At 37.1% G+C, this 16,594-nt stretch overlaps 1 protein-coding gene across 4 annotated transcripts in view; it reads left to right on the forward strand.

Annotated features, from left to right (window-relative positions):
* DENND1A (DENN domain containing 1A) overlaps window positions 1-16,594 on the forward strand; it is a 4,751,104-nt gene that overhangs the window by 4,660,611 nt on the left and 73,899 nt on the right. The window lies entirely within an intron of this gene.

A 16,594-nucleotide genomic window follows, 5' to 3' on the forward strand; every position in this document is an offset into this window, starting at 1 on the left:
TGTTCTATCAATGCTGACTGCTAAATGTGATTCTTGAAATGGTTTGCAAAAATTGTTTTATCTAGAGTATCTGACTATGAAATTAATTATTTGATATTCCCAACCACTGTTACCTCATAAAATGAGAAAATTATGTTACTGTTCCTCAATAAGGAAAATATATGGACCAACTTCATAATTTAAGGTACCATTCAGCTGAGTGCTCCATAGTCACTGCTGCCTTCTTGCAAGTACATTTACATTCAGTTTTTTTTTTTGTCTAAAATAATGGGGAACAAAGGCCGTAAAATAGGCATACATTTTAAATATTGCTCTTATAAACTTAGAAGGTTGCTGGAATAACAGGATTTGTGTTCGCATACATTTTCTGAAGGTTATGAAGTTTGAAGCTGAAATGTATGTCATTATTTAGTGACTTTAATCTTCAGTGATTTGCCAGAAAAACACAAATTTTATGCGGAGCAGACTAAAAATATGAGGTAAAAATCTGGACACCCTGTGAAAATCTGGATAGTTGAGAGGTATGTCACCAACTCAGAGATCAAATATTTAGAGACTGAGGAGTGCTCAAACAGTATGCAAACAAGCATTGGTCATGAGCAAGTAGAATGTAGCAGTTGAAACATGAGGACACAACTGAAAAATGCATATATATTTTTTTTCAGTAACCATCAAGGATGGATCTTTCGGGTAACATTTAAATAAAATACTCCACTGAGCGATTTCCATTCGTAGTGCCTACTCAGTCTCTGAAAGAGAAAGACTGCAGACAGTGGATTATTTACAGGACTGAGTAATCTGCAGCCCTCCCTGTGTGTTGTAATGGTGTACCTTTTAATTGTCACTCCATCTGAAACTCACCACTGGTATCTTTACTCTGACGAATCACTAAGGGTTAAAGTCATATGAAAAGAGACATGGAGGAGCTCTCGAATTATGTAGCCCAGGCAGATATGACCCTAGCCCTGAGCAGCATCCTACCATCACCCAGAATGATACCACAGTACAAGCAGAAAATGATTCATTTCAACACTTGATTAAGTTTCTGGTGTCATTCTAAGGGGATCTAGTATCTGTCTGCCTGGGATAACATAACTGACAAACCTCAATGCTTTGCCAGAGATGGCCTGCATCTGTCACCCCTGGGCTTCCGGATACTGGCCAAGGCTCTTGCCACCCCTATAGTGCTTTTTTTATGTGGTGTTCCAAAGACCAAATTACCACCATAACAGCTACAAACAAATACAATCTGAGGGTCGTGCAGCACAACACTAGAAGTCTAAATCTCAAAATGCACTCACTTGAAGCACACCTTAAAATGGAGAACATCGACATTTGTGCTGTAACAGAGACCTGATTCAAGGCAGCAGAAAGCACCCCTGCACTTCCAGGCTATAACTCATTCCAAACCTTTTGGCCCCAGAACTTGGGCAAAGCTCCAAAGGTTGAGGTTGTTCCATATTCATAAAGGATGAGCACTCCTCCAGACTGGTAGCCCAACATAACTTATCAGAGATACTTCAGGTGCAGCTAACATTGGGTAAGATAGTGATATAGGTTGTAGCCTGTTATAGGTCCCCAACCATGTCCCAAGACTCACACTCCACGTTCCTAAGCACCCTGGAGAGTATTAGGGTCCAACCTAAAACTTTCATACTTGGTGACTTCAACTACCCCTCCGTTAACTGGGAAAACTACTCCTGTACCAATACACTTGCCCAATGTTTCCTGGAATTCATTAATTCCAGTGCCCTGGACCAGCTTGTTCTTACCCCCACTAGAGGTAGCAACATCCTTGACCTGGTCATTACTAAGATGGGCAAGCATTGCTCTGTACCAATAGTCAACTCCTCCCTGGTTTGATCCGACCACAAACTAATCACCTTGGAAATCCAGCACCCCCACCCCCACAAAGGTAACCACCACGAAAAACTTCTCCAGAGTTAACTTTGGGCTTCTAAAAACAGAGGTGGCTAACTTCACAACACCCATGCAAATGGAGAATAGTTGCATGACTGCAGAATCATACACCACTGCACTGTACGAACACGTACACAAATGCATCGATCTCGCCATACCCAATAGAAACAAGACAATCTCCTCCAAAAAAGGAAGCCAATCTGGTGGTCCCCTGCCATAAACAAACTCTACAACAGAAGGAGGAAACTGATGTGGAATAAGGTGAAGTCCCAAGACTGGTAAAATTCCCTTATCAGCCTCAACAAAAAGTTGAGATCCCTCATCAAATCCTGTAAAGCTAGCTTTGAAAAACAGAATTGCAGCAGATATAAAGACAACCACAAGGCCTTGTATAGTTATGTAAAGAATCTCCACGGCAATACCCAGATTTGCTCTGAGCTACTGCACAATGGTATCTCCTATACCGAGCCAACAGATATAGCCAATATACTGGCCGACATATTCAGTGCCAACTTTACCCCTCCCCCCCAAAGGACCAATCACAATACCAGTAGATTGCAGGCACCCAGTATTACTGCTGCACAGGTTAAAACAGCACTGTCCAAGGCCAAGAATACAGCTTATATGGTACCTGACAATATCCCTGGCTGTGTTCTACATGAATTATAAAGTGAACTGGCACCTCACCTATGTGCCCTGTTCAATCACAGCCTCAACTCAGGCTTTCTCCATACCGAATGGTGCACTGCGACAGTCATCCCTCTCCACAAAGGAGGAGCAATTATAGACCCTGGGAACTATCGCCCCATTAGCCTGACAAATCTGATATGCAAAGCTATGGAACCCATCATTATGGACCTAATAAAAAAGGATATAGGGACTATCCAAACTCTGGATCCCACGCAGTTTGGTTTTGTGAAAGGTAGATTATGCCTGCTCAACTTGGTCGACTTCTTTGAGTCAGTCACCAGAGCTGTGGATGAAGACAAGGTGGTTCATACAGTCTGCCTTGATCTGGCCAAGGCCTTTGATGCCATTCCCCACTCAGGAATCAGAGAAAACTTACTAATCTAGACATCAACCCCTATATCACGAGGTGGATAGCAAACTGGCTGACAGATAGAACCCGCAGTATAAAAATAGCTGACTCCAAGTCAGACTGCCGATCAGTCACAAGTGGAGTCCCACAGGGATTGGTCCTGGGTCCTCTCCTATTTGGTATCTACCTCTCAGAAGTCCAGGCCAACAAGAAGGGACTCTGGCTGACAAAGTTCACAGACGATTGCAATTTGGGAGCCATTATTAACTCCCCAAGTGATGCTTACATCCTACAGAAAAGCCTCACTGAGACCAACGACTGGTGTCAGAACCATGGCCTTAAGCTCAGTGCCAAAAAATGTGTCGTCATCCCCTTTGGGAAAAATCCAGTTCCCATGAATTACCACATCGATGGTAGTCCACTGAACACAGAAGGCGTTATAAGAGATCTGGGAACACAGGTTGACAGCAACCTCTCTTTTGACCACCACATTGCCACTGTGGTCAGAAAGTCCTTTTATGTGGCACATTTCATTACTAAGGGTTTTGCATCCAAAAAGAGAGAGGTCATTGTCTCCCTCTACTCTTCCCTCATTAGGCCAATCATCTAGTACAGTGCCCCATTTTGGATGTACCTCACTAGACACCTGCAACAACTAGAGAGGCTGCAAAAGTACCTCACAAAGAGGATCCTAGGCCTTAAATGCTTGTCCTTTATGGACAGACTCAAAAAACTCCAACTATTCTCTGTCTCATATCGCCTACTTAGAGGCAATCTCTGCTTGGCTTATAAAGCCATGTCTGACCCAGCTCTGTTAGAAATGCTATAGCTAAAGAAATCTCAATCCCTCTGCACCACACACTCCAAAGACCTCAACCTCATTACCACAATCAACAGAAAGTGCTGGAGGGACAGGTTCATAATCCAGAGACTGCCCATGCTATGGAATAGACTTCCCATACATGTGAAACAGAGCGCCTCACTGGCCCTCTTCAGGAGAAATCTTGAATGGATTGGAAATAGAAAATTCACCCCAGGGATCACTCCAGTGGTTCTACTCGACAAAGGCACTGGGAACTAAGGTTGGGTGGCATAATGCCAGGGTAATCTTTTGGGCTAGGCTTGTAAAGGCTCCAGGCCCATTAATCTAGTACACACCTGTGAACCTGTGAATATCCATTACTGTCAGGAGGATGACATGTTGTTATACCTAAGCATGTTCATTGCTCAGTGTTAACAATGATCAAACTGAAAGCCTACTACAGGCTTTCAAAGCGTTTGCTACTAAGTAATGTTGGATTATAAACTCTTGTACAACAGCCAGCATTCCACGTCATCTTAAAGGCATATAAGTTATCCAGTCTTCTAACTTGGAGAGGTAAAATATTTCACTACAATCCAGATGTAATGAGGAGCACTTTCATTTACTGGTTAGTTTTTATGTAGATACCTGAGTAAATAATTGTTCCTAGTTTTACATGTATGTTCCTTAAATAAATCAGCTGCAAATCTATTGTTATTTGTACATTTATATATTAATATAAAGTCACCTCTCACTAACATGTAATTTATTTATTTCTTTTTATCCTTTGTTGACCAGGTTAGTTCCACTAGCTAGTAGCCTCTTCTCAGGGGAGACCTGAGCTGATATTTTATAAAACCAGATTTAGTCAGGGTATTAGGAAACATCCCCTACTCTTTTCAATAGGTGCTGTGAGATCTTTTATATCCACTTGAGCTGCCACCAACCCAAGCAGATAAGGCCTGGGTTTAACATCTTAAAAAACAGGACAACACACTCAGGGATGCAGCATGATCTATAGGTCTGTGTTGCTTCCCTCAACAGAGAACATTGCTGCCTGTCTCCAGATGGTTTCTTATACAATATTGCTATCCTTAATGCTTTCAGATCAGTTGTGACCAGTGTTTTAAAAGGTTGTACTCTTTGTTAGATGTTCTACTGTTTAATCTGTATCTCATTAGCACTAACTAGACCTGGAGACCTCTTATTCTCTGTCTCTGCAGATCAAATTTGGAAGAAGCTGTATTCTAAGAACCACAAAAGACTTTTGTAAATTCAAATCTCTTCTAACTGTACCTTTCTGATATAACTGGCTTGCAAATGCAGTACCAGCTAATGTTCTTATATTTAAAACTCCTCACAAATATACTATGTTTTTTTCTACACTAAATGTGCAGTTGAATTTACAAATACAGTAAAACTAAGCCCACACTTGGTTAACTAAAGTCTCCTCTTCAGCTTTTCAGCTTTTTGTTCTATCATTTCTGTTTTACTCCATAGCTTCTTCAGTTATTTTTCTGGTATTATTATTTTACTTGAAATTAAATTGATTATACCACTGATCTGTTTATGTGTATATTTGTGTATGATGCCGATGCTGTATACTTAGATTCCTGTATTATATTTTTATGTATTTTTTTTTTGTTTGTCTTAGTTTTCTTTCTGTCTGAGGACTCCACTGAAAATTCAACTTTTCAACAGGGCATCCATAGTTTGTAACGTGTGTACACAGACACGCATCTATCTGTCTGTATGTGTGTGTGTGTGTAAATGTTTTTATTAATTATTTCCCTGGAACTGTACTGCCTCCAAATAGACATTCCCAGTTATAAATACATATCGTCATGCACACTTAGATGCATAATTACACACATGCCTACATCTGAGCCTAATTTTGGGCACGTGTTCAGGGAGGCAAATTTTTGCAGCAGATATTTTGCAATATTTGACAAATGCAAGGCAGGATTTTTGCCAGGTCGAAAATTTGATAATTCACAGAGAGCAACATTTGATGCATCTTTGTGGGTTGTTAATGCTAAAATCATTAATAATAACATTTTCTTTATTGGAACATTTGCTGCAGTCCAACAAGATTGATGTTGTTATTGTTTGTGAAACATGGTTAAAGAACAGTGGCTGGAAACCATTTCTGTCAGGATGTAAATGTGTTTACTATAACAGACATTCTAACAAAAAAATCAGGTGGCAGTGTTATGATAAGGATTAAAGAATGTTATGAGACCTGTGATTATTACATGTTCATTGATAACACCAATAGTATCGATTGTGTAACTGTGACAATAAAGACAACCCTGGTACATATAACGATTGTTGGAGTGTATAGACCACCAAAGTCGAGTGCTAATGACCCAGAGGAATTTATACAGTTCTTGCATTAAACACAGGAGGGAAGAATAATAGTGGCTGGAGACTTAAATTTAACAGAAGCAGACTGGAATAATACTGATTCAACAATATTAGTAAGGAAATTATTCACAATGTATGTTCAAGAACAACACTTTCTTCAGATTGTAAAAAAACTACCAGGGAATGGAACATGCTCAACATTATTTGTGTTCCTAAAGAAAATATTGTTACTTCATGTCATGTTTTTGCCACCACTGATGTGCAGTGATCATGGGATTATAGAGGTTAATTTGTTGCTAGATAATCCTGCCAAACTGAAATCTAAACCAATGCACAGACGATTAATAACAGATTATGTGGAAGCAAAGCATTCAATATTAAAATTTATTGGAATGATGCATTCACTGGAAAAAATGCAAAAGGAATGTGGAAAGTTTTGAAAGAAAAATTATTTGCATGCAAAAAAAAAAAAAATAAAAAAATATCAGGATCTATGCACACAACGCCAGCATGATATATTTCCATAAGAACAAGATAATTGATTAAGATGAGAGACAAAACATATAAGAAATGGAAAAGAGGTCAAACTACAACTTTGTAAACTAAAAAAAAAAAAAAACAAGCTGGACAAACAAATTAAGCATAGTGTGAGACAAGATTTGAAGAAAATTTAAAGATGTTGAGTTTAATATGAAACCATTTTATAGCTACACAAAATGTGGACGGAATAAAGACACATTCATAAACTGTATGTAGATCCTAAAATTTATTCTCAGACACAACAGATTATAGATATATTTACAAAATTTTATGCAAAGCAGTTTGGCTCCATAAATGGGATGAGTTGTCCTAGTGGAATCTATGTAACCTCAGCTACTGAAATCAAATTAGATTATATTGAAAAAAAACTGTGCAAACTGGATCTAAACAAAGCACAGGGTGGAGACAAAATTAGTAATAATGACCTGAAAACACTTCAGGAAGAACTTACAATACCAATATATCCTTTATTTACTAGGTAATATAAACATGGAGTGATTCCTCAAGATTGGAGACGTGCATTTATTAAACCTGTCTTTAAGGGAAAGGGGAGCTGGACACACCCAGAGTCATGCAGACCCTTAAGTCTGCTTTCATGTTGTCAAAAATAATGGAGAAGGTAATAGTGGATAGGTCATTGTCAGAATTGGAAAGGTTGGGATTTGAAACCATATATCAGCATGCTTATGTTGAAAATAGATATATTACTACCTGTAAAATGATGTTCTATAACAGTGTAATCCACACTGAGCAGCTATAAATGAAAAATTATGCTGTGATGTAATTTATATAGATTTAACTTCAGCATTAGACAGGGTCATAAACAAAGCACTGATCAGTACATTAGAACAACTAGGTATAAATGTACTCTTGATAAGATGGATAGCTCTATGGATTACAACTAGGATATGTCAAGTATCATATAGCAGTTGGAGAGGTGAAATTCTTGGTTATACTCAAGATGTCCCACAGGGCTCTGTCCGAAGTCCATACTTGTTTAGATTGTATTTTTCATCTGAGGTGTTCTACAGTCTGTATGCAGATGACCTGAAACTGGGTAAACTGATTATGTGTGTTACAGATGGGGCATGGCTGCAAAACAACTTGACCGTTTGGGCACAGTAGAATAATATGCTGATAAATACATCAAAAACTAAGCATATGAGATTTGGGAGACATAAATTGAAAGCTGAATATTTAATACAGCACTCAGTGATTGAAAATGTAGATTTATTTAAGGATCTGGTATATGGGTAGATCTGTTTGAGTTTTTCTAATCATGTCAACCAATTGATTAGTGATAGTTTTGGAACTATAGGTTGTATAAAAAGATTTATAAAGATTAGGAAATCAGAAATTATGAAGTCATTGTTTGTTAGTTACATTAGACCCAGACTTGAGTATGGAGTAACAATATGGAAACCTTATAAGAAAACAAGTGTGAGTGAACTGGAAAGAGTACAGTGGAAATATGCCAAGGGCATCCATGGGTGTGAAATTTAAGTTATTATAAAAGACTAAACTATCTGAACTTCTACAAGTGCCTCATATAGATATTTAAGAGGAGACTTTATTCAGGTATATAGTATATTTAGTGATGAATACTTCTGGGAATGTTTGAGGTTATCAAAAAGTAGTAGAGAATCATCAGACAACCTGTGTAGAAGATTCTATAGGAATGAAAAGTGTACTAGTTTGTTCTCTGAGAGAGACGTTGATGCATGGAATAGACTACCAAATTTCATTAAAGCAAGCACTAGTTTAGATATTCTTAAGAACAGCTTGGACATTTATTATGAGAACAAATATTTTGGTATATTGGCAGGCTAGAAGGGCATTAATGCCTATTCTGAGATCTGTGTATACATGCATGCATACATGTAATATAATAAACAGTGATTTACAGAGTTTGGCATGGCCAACATAAATTTTACAGCGGAATGGTATATAGTTTACAGTTCTCTGAAATTAGTGATAGATGCAGATTTGCCAGTGATCTATAATCATACTGACATAAACATTGTAAAACAACATTTAATTCTGTTGGGCAAAATAGTATACTGAACTTTATTGTATATAATGAAATAAGTAGGGCAAGTTGTTTTATTCCTGTTTGATTAGATGTTTACTTACTTAGTAATCATTTAGTAAGTCTTTAGGAACTTTGTGTTCACAGTGATATATAGGTTTCTTATTATTGCAGTGAGTATATAGTTAAGAAGACTTTGTAGATCTTACAAATGTCCATTAAATCAAAATGCATTTAATTGAGAAAATAACTACAACCATCTGACTGAACCAAGATGACGTTGGCATTGATTTTTTAATTGCTTTCAGATGCACTGGACAAAAAGTAGTACTTATTTTCTGGAGAAGGCGGTTGAAACTGAATGACAGTAATATGGATGAAATATCAATTGGATTCTGATTGCCATACCATAGAATGTGTATGTGCTATGGGTTACTTGGATCATCATTTTTTGTGTGATGTATTTGATACAGAGGTGACACGGGAAGTCCTTCACTGTATCCCTCCCTAGAGTTCATCTCTGAAAAAAAAGTCAAACTTTTTGTCATAGATTAGCTCTTCAGACCATTTTCCGATCTTCATAGCTTTTTTTTTTCCTTGTATGTCCCTCTTTGGGAATGGACTGTGAAACCTGACACACTGTTCCTACAGTTGCCTCACCAGTACATGGTTTTGGGGAAGTATCACTTCTTGCTCTCTGGAATCAGCACATGTCACTGTGTGTAGCCCAGCATCATGTTGCCATTTGCTGTTATCCTTTTGCATTATTATTGGTGAATCTTTACAGCAGAGCTTGCTTACAACCAAAAGTTCTTTACTTGCCCTTCTACCCAGAAGGATTGCCACTCTCAACTTGAATTCTTTCTCCATATTGCCTTTAAGAAGCACTGCCCTAAACCTAAGGTATCTGTTTTTTTAAGAAGCACTACCCTAAACCTAAGGTATCATGTTTTTAAGAAGTCCTACCCTAAACCTAAGGTATCATGTCCCTAACAATGCGGCTAGACTCTTGAGAACTCTGTAATGGTCCTTTCTCTGTCTTCAGGCGTCTGCTTCTCCATTTTGACATTCTTCAGAAAGAAGGTCACTGTGAGCATCATTCACAAAGTTGCGTATAAAGCATAAACATAGAACATTGGTGGTTTCAGAACTGACCCATATGCATTCATTTCAGAACTGACCCCTGTGTCATACCATTAATTACCTCCTGATAATTCGATACTTCGTTCATTCTCCCTTCTACCGATTTTTTAGTCCAAGTGCATATTTTGTGTCTTATCCTGTCTCTCTTCTGCTCCTCCACCTAATTTTAAATTATGTGGAGCTGTTAGAGAAGAGTAGTTAAAATTAAGACACAAGCTTAAAGTGCGTATATAAGATGTAATAGTAATAAATGTTTCAAAATGAAGACATTTCCTAAATGGGTTCCTGCATCTACTTTCTGAGTAGGTCCCCAATGCTAGACTCTGAACATGAAAAGAGGCAAGTGAGAGCTTAGCACTTAAGCACCATACTAAGAATTGTAGTATAACTGTTTATTTAATTTTAAAGCAACGGGTACAAATGTAATAAATTTCTGCTAAGCTTGTTGTGGGGGTCTTTGTTTGATTAGAGTTATAGGAAGGAAGGAAGGACATTTATTAAGTTTTAACAAGTTTCAATTTGATGCTGTCAGAGAATAGTTGTTTTTTTCTGTGGAATTATGCTATGTCATATTGAAAACCTGTGACACAGTAATATCATATTAGTATGTGTAGGTCATTAGTAGAGCTACTGGAAGATTGCACCCATATTTTTTTTTCCACAGCCTCTGCAATTGTTATCCTGTCCTTTGCTCAAAATCCAGATTTTTTTTAAATAATTTTCGTCTTTTTCACTAAAATGTTGAAACATATTTAACTAAATCTAGCAAAGGACTGCAGTGGTTTAACAAGATGTTGAAGTATGTGGTAAAGAAAGCAATGCTAAATTGCCTTTCCTTATTCAATTAGAGCTCATTGTTTTAAGGCTTTGCATGTTAACGTGAAGAGTATGCAGGGGTGACTGTCCTTATGGGAATGCTCTAATTGTCTTCGTTAGCAGTAACACTTGGACAGACACTATATATAAAAAGCATATCTTGGTGAAGGTGAATTACTTTACATTGATATTTGTTTGTACTTCGACTTGCTTCTCACATCGCTTATTCAGGTGGCATTACCTGAGTGCCCAGTGCTGGTCTGAGATTGACCTACGTCACTCTTCTCCCACTCCCAGCTCCTGCTGCCTCAAATATATGTTTGCATTTGCAGTCCCCTTACCTCTCCCATGTCAAATGTCAAACCTGTTAGCAACATTGTAGCCATAATTAACACCACCCTCCTTTAATGTATGGCTCCTTCAAGAGCAGAACTGTTGTAATACAAATGTCTGAATTATATACATTCCAAATTAGCTGCAAATATCCCTTTCATCTGCACATTTCCCCTACATAGTGTTGCCTGAACTTTTGCCAATCTCTCCCACTTTGGCTAAACTAATATTGACTCCTTACATAAAAAAATATATATATATATATATATATATATAGAGAGAGAGAGAGAGAGAGCTAGATAGATATATCATCCTTCTTGCATTCCATTTTAAATAGCTGTCAACCAACTACATTCCACAAAGTAAAATTTTACAGTATTTCTAAAAACTTCTTTATAAGGTACATCTTTCCTTCTCTCTCTGACAGTCCCTCTTTTATTATGTGAAGACATTCATGCCAACTCAGGTTCATCATACTATAACTTAAATTCATAGTACAATGAATTATGATCTGACATGCAATATTAGAAGCCTTTTTAATAACATACATCAAATTCAAACATGGATTGCATTTTAAGTCTGGCATTTTTCTGTAATTAAAACGTAGTCAAAGTCTACCATAACTGACAAGCAGATATTCCTCCCACCTGGTTATTCTGTGTTCATAATGGATAGAATATCCAGATGAGCAGGTGGCATTTGTCTGTTATATAAAAACAACCTGACAGTTAACAAATTTGCCACCATAAATCCAAGATACTCATAGTTGTTGTTGTGTCTTTCAGCTTATCCCAGTTAGGGGTCGCCACAGCGGAACTCTGGTCCGCTAATGTTTGGTATTGGATTTTTACGTGCAGAGTTACCAGCCCTGACGCACAACCTTCAATGAAGGCACGCCCATTCACGCATGCCTCCACACACAAGATGCTCTAGCTGAGAATCGAACAGGATAACATCTTGCTGTGAGGTGACAACGCTACCGCAGCACCACTACCGCGGGATATCCAAGATACTCATAGTCACTCGCAAAATTAACCCCATTCAAGTATTGCATGTTGACATCTTGTACATACTACCACACACAGTTAATTTCATAGACAACTTAGAACACAACTAATCATGAATGAACTGTAGCATCAAATTTAATGTAATAATTCTAGGAGAGGATAACATAGATCAGCTCCAGATCTCACCTCCAGCTTCTGGTTGTCATATCATCCACCTCTAAGTCTGTTTGGCTTATCACAGCAAATAAGTGAACCAACAAGAACAGAGGTCAGGTCTGCGTGGAAAAGCACCTTAGACTGAATTCTTACTACAAACATCCATAACGTAAATTTACCTGCATCCGCCCAACTCCGTTGTTGACCACTACACAGCATACGTAACCTGGGCCCAAGTAAAACTCAAAAAAAAAATACTGCTTTTACTTGGTAAAGATCCACAGCTTGTGACACAGATGCAAAACATGGAAATCCTAGAAATAACAACAAACACAAGCTCTTTGGCATTATAGAACACTAAGAAATTTAGCAAGGAATTTATCAAAAACAGCCAGTAAAACAACTTCCATAAATGACAAACTTCACAGTAATAATCCATATCCTTTCAAGAACTTTGTAAATAAACTATTATATCCTGGTTAAAAATGGGAAAACCGCATGCATTCCTGTACCTATGGCAATATACTACAATGTAGACTGCATATTTAATTCTTACTTTATACAAGTAACCAGCTCGTCACTGAGTAGCCCTGATAACTAAGACCAGGATATTTACTCCCAAACAAACCTCTAACATACAGAACCTCATTCCTTTAGTCTACATTCATTCTCAGCAGACTCAGTTAAAACCTATCACACTTGCATCTGACAATATTCCATCTGAATATCCCTTCCAGTGCTTAATGCCTGCCCCATTTCTGTACTTTTCATTTGCTCCATAAATGAACAGTACATATGCACACTGTAGAAAGAGCCCTGTATTATTCCTGCCCACAAAAGGGGGGAAAGATCATGCAGTTTTAACTGTAGACTAATAGCTATTCTATCTCCCATCTCCAGAATACTGGAAATTGTGCATTTCCTGTATAGAAGATGGCTTTTGTCCTGGTTATACTACACACTTTGCTCTTCTCGACATTCTTAACATAGTAACAAACATAAAGCAAAATGTAACATTGCTACTATATTTTAGATCTCCCTAAGGCCTTTGACAAAGTATCCCACAAAATAATTTTACAGTGACTAACTGAAATGGTCAATAGGCCTGTTACCTAGGTTTATCACCTACTTCTCCAAGCACTCTCAAGCTGTAAAATGGAAAGATACATGCCTCTCCTTTCCCCCAATACAGTGAGAGCCAATTGAGGATCAGTGCTTAGTCCCATACTATTCAACTACTACATCAGTAACATGCATAAAATAACTCCCAACATTATAGTTATTCAGTATTTGTATGATTTCACATCGATATGTTCAGCCAATAAAATCTCAGAACTTCAAGCTTTAACTCAGTCTTCCTTCAGCTAGAAGGGAATTTGAATACTGACCCCCATCTTACTTTAAATACAAAAAAACAAATAAATAAATAAACCAACATTCTTCAAAACTAACATGTACAGCAAAACATCTCACCATTTTCTGTTATCTGTAAGAATAACAGCACCCTGTAACTTGTGAACCAGATCACAAGGGTGGATTTCGATAAACAGCATTTCTGATGCAGTGTCATTCGATGAACTGTCACTTTGCTGAAGTGATATAGACCCATATAGTCATGGATAAAGTGAAATATGACCATCCTATTAATCTTGTGGTTTCTACAGCCAACCAAAACTCAGTATGCTATATAAAATTAAAGATTATTTAATTTCTGATGTACAGCCAATATGAGCTCAAACCCTATTACTTCCAAACTTTTCTACAAAGCTCCCATCCTCACTAATATTCAAAAATGCAATTTAAATAATAGGAAACATGTTACAATAAAATTGCAAAGTTTGCTATAAACCATCCAAATAAAGTCAGCCAATGTATATCTCTTCACCAAGCCAAATGGTTAAACTGAGACATATCTTGCCGCCCAACTAAAAATGGACCACAATATACTATTTAAATTTGAAAGATGCCGTGCTCTAGCCAATCTGCTAGCAAGCTAGATAATAACGATCCCAGCAGCAAAGCCTAATAGTCACCTCAAAATCAAATAATCATTTTATGGAGTCATGCTACTCTTCCCATGTAATTAAATTCTGGAATTCTGCTCCACCTGATCTGTAACACGAAGCTAAACTGAACCATTTGCTTCATTAGCTAAAGCTACATCCCCCTGAATATCATCTGTGTTCTGTACAGCATTTGTGTGTCTGTTAACATCCTCACTTCACTAACCTATAAATCCTTCCTATGGTCATGGGGAAGTGCCAAACCTGTCACTCATGCTGTACATGAGTATGATGGCATTGCATTAAGTACTTCCCATCTTAAATCAAACCTTTGTTTCTTTTGGCTACAGTCTTCACATACACATTATTCTGGATTTTCAGTTTTCTTTTTTAATATTTTCCTTCTAGTGTCTTCCTTTGTCAGTATTATATATAAAATGTGCATTTAAAGTGGAGATTTTGTTTGTCTTACATGTAATTTGATGTGTAAAGTGAAGCTTTTCTCCTCTGGACTCTGCTGAAAAGGAGTTAATAAATCCAAATAAATACACAAAGAAATATTTTTTCAATGCTATGCCTTGTTTCATCATTCAGAGTATGTGGTATAACTTTGATCACTTGAATTTGTGTGTTAAAACAGGCAGTTGGAAATTTTCAGTGTCAAAGAAAATGAAATAGGTGTGAGAATTGTTAAAAATGTTCCCATTCACAGGACTGAGGGAGTGACTACTGATTTTTTTTCTCCCTACATTGCTGAGTTTCCCTGCTCTTAATGGTTCATCCCAAGTATTAATTTAACTATATGATAAGTTTCATCTACTTGCTTGTTTAAAGAATGTGATCAAGGGTAGAGAATTCATTGATTCCAATTAAGTTTAAGCAAGCTAACTGCATTTTTTCAGAGTTTTTTGAAATGTATGTTGCTAGTATTTTTTTTTTTGGGGGGGGGGGGGTTAAATGTATTCGGGTAGCTGGTCAGTAATTAATTTACAAATTCATTTTTCTGCACTGCTTGTGATGTTTAGAGGTCTTGGAGGTACTGTGCAAATCTTAGTCAGCATTGTAATTAAGAAAAATTCAAACTAAAAGCATCTACACATGACAGCATATATGACTAGTAACCTGTGTGATAAATAGCAAGTGTAGCACATAATATAAATAACATTTAGAGGGTAGTACAGTTTGAAGCCTACAATTTTCCATCAGTATTTGCAAAATACTTCTGCACTTTTTGAAAAAAATTCCACAGTTTTCTAATGGCTGTGGTTACTGTTCTTCTGCATTGAACTAGCCTTCTGCACTGAATTAGAAAATTCAGTGGCAGATTTGAGGAAAAACTGCCAGCAATGACAAATATTAAACATTTGCAGTTAAGTTAGGAAAGTAACTCTAAGGTGATCTGGAATGCAGTGAATATGTAGATATTCGCAGGGCATTCTGTTTTTAAAAAAGTTAAGAGATGATCCCCATACCAAAGCAATGAGTTAATATATTTACAACAATGTACTCTATATTGTGTTAGTCTGGAAAATGTTTCTCTTAGTGGCACTTCTATCAGCAGCTGTCATGAAGACCGTATGTCAGTTTTTCTCAGCTAAATTTGTGTTTTCTTCTGCATATGTGTAGTCATCAGTCAACTGTATCAGAAAGAATACCATTTAGTTTTGTGTGGTACATATGTCTTCTTTTATATATATATTTTTTCTTTTTTTGGGTTGCCATTATGGACTTGAATTGAAATAAGGTTGACCATACCTCTCAAGTGTACCTCATTACGAGGAATGTTCTTCATTTGAAGTCTTAAAAAGTTCATGTTCCTCAAAGTTCCACATTGAAAACATCTGTCATACATTCAGTGTTAGGAATTTTTAACTGACATCCATGATAAAGATAACTGAATCATATTAATTCATCAAAAAATCTTTTTGTAAGTAAGAATAGCACATTTTAACCATCCTATGACCTTTCTAGGTGAAGTTGTTAGTAAGCTGTTACTAAGTGTTCCACATTTTGCCCATTTGTTCCACAATATAAGAATAAATGTTCCTCATTTAGGGGATGGACGGTGGCCAGCTATGTGGCTGATATTGCACTAGTACCTGTTATATACTATTGACTAAGTGTGCATCTGTTGAAATACTTTTTTTATATATATCTGATAAAAGAGGGAATATAAGCAAGCAACTTCACTCTGAGGGTGAGCTAATTAATCTGCATCCAGTGTCATTTACATGCAACTGTTATCTGTAGAACATATAGTCTGTGACTGTGCAATGGGAAGAAGTCTGTCATATTTGAATTCATAAGGTTCCAGTCCATTTTAATCCTGATGTGAGACCATCTTTGTAACTTTGTGTTTGCTGTCATATTTCTAGCCATTAAATTACATGCAGTTATTCCCAAGAGCTTGTAAAGTTCTGTGGCATTTTACTTAGCATA

Source organism: Protopterus annectens, chromosome 16.part0 (assembly GCF_019279795.1).
Source record: "Protopterus annectens isolate FY-2018-M chromosome 16.part0, PAN1.0, whole genome shotgun sequence".
NCBI classification, from domain to species: Eukaryota; Metazoa; Chordata; order Ceratodontiformes; family Protopteridae; genus Protopterus; species Protopterus annectens.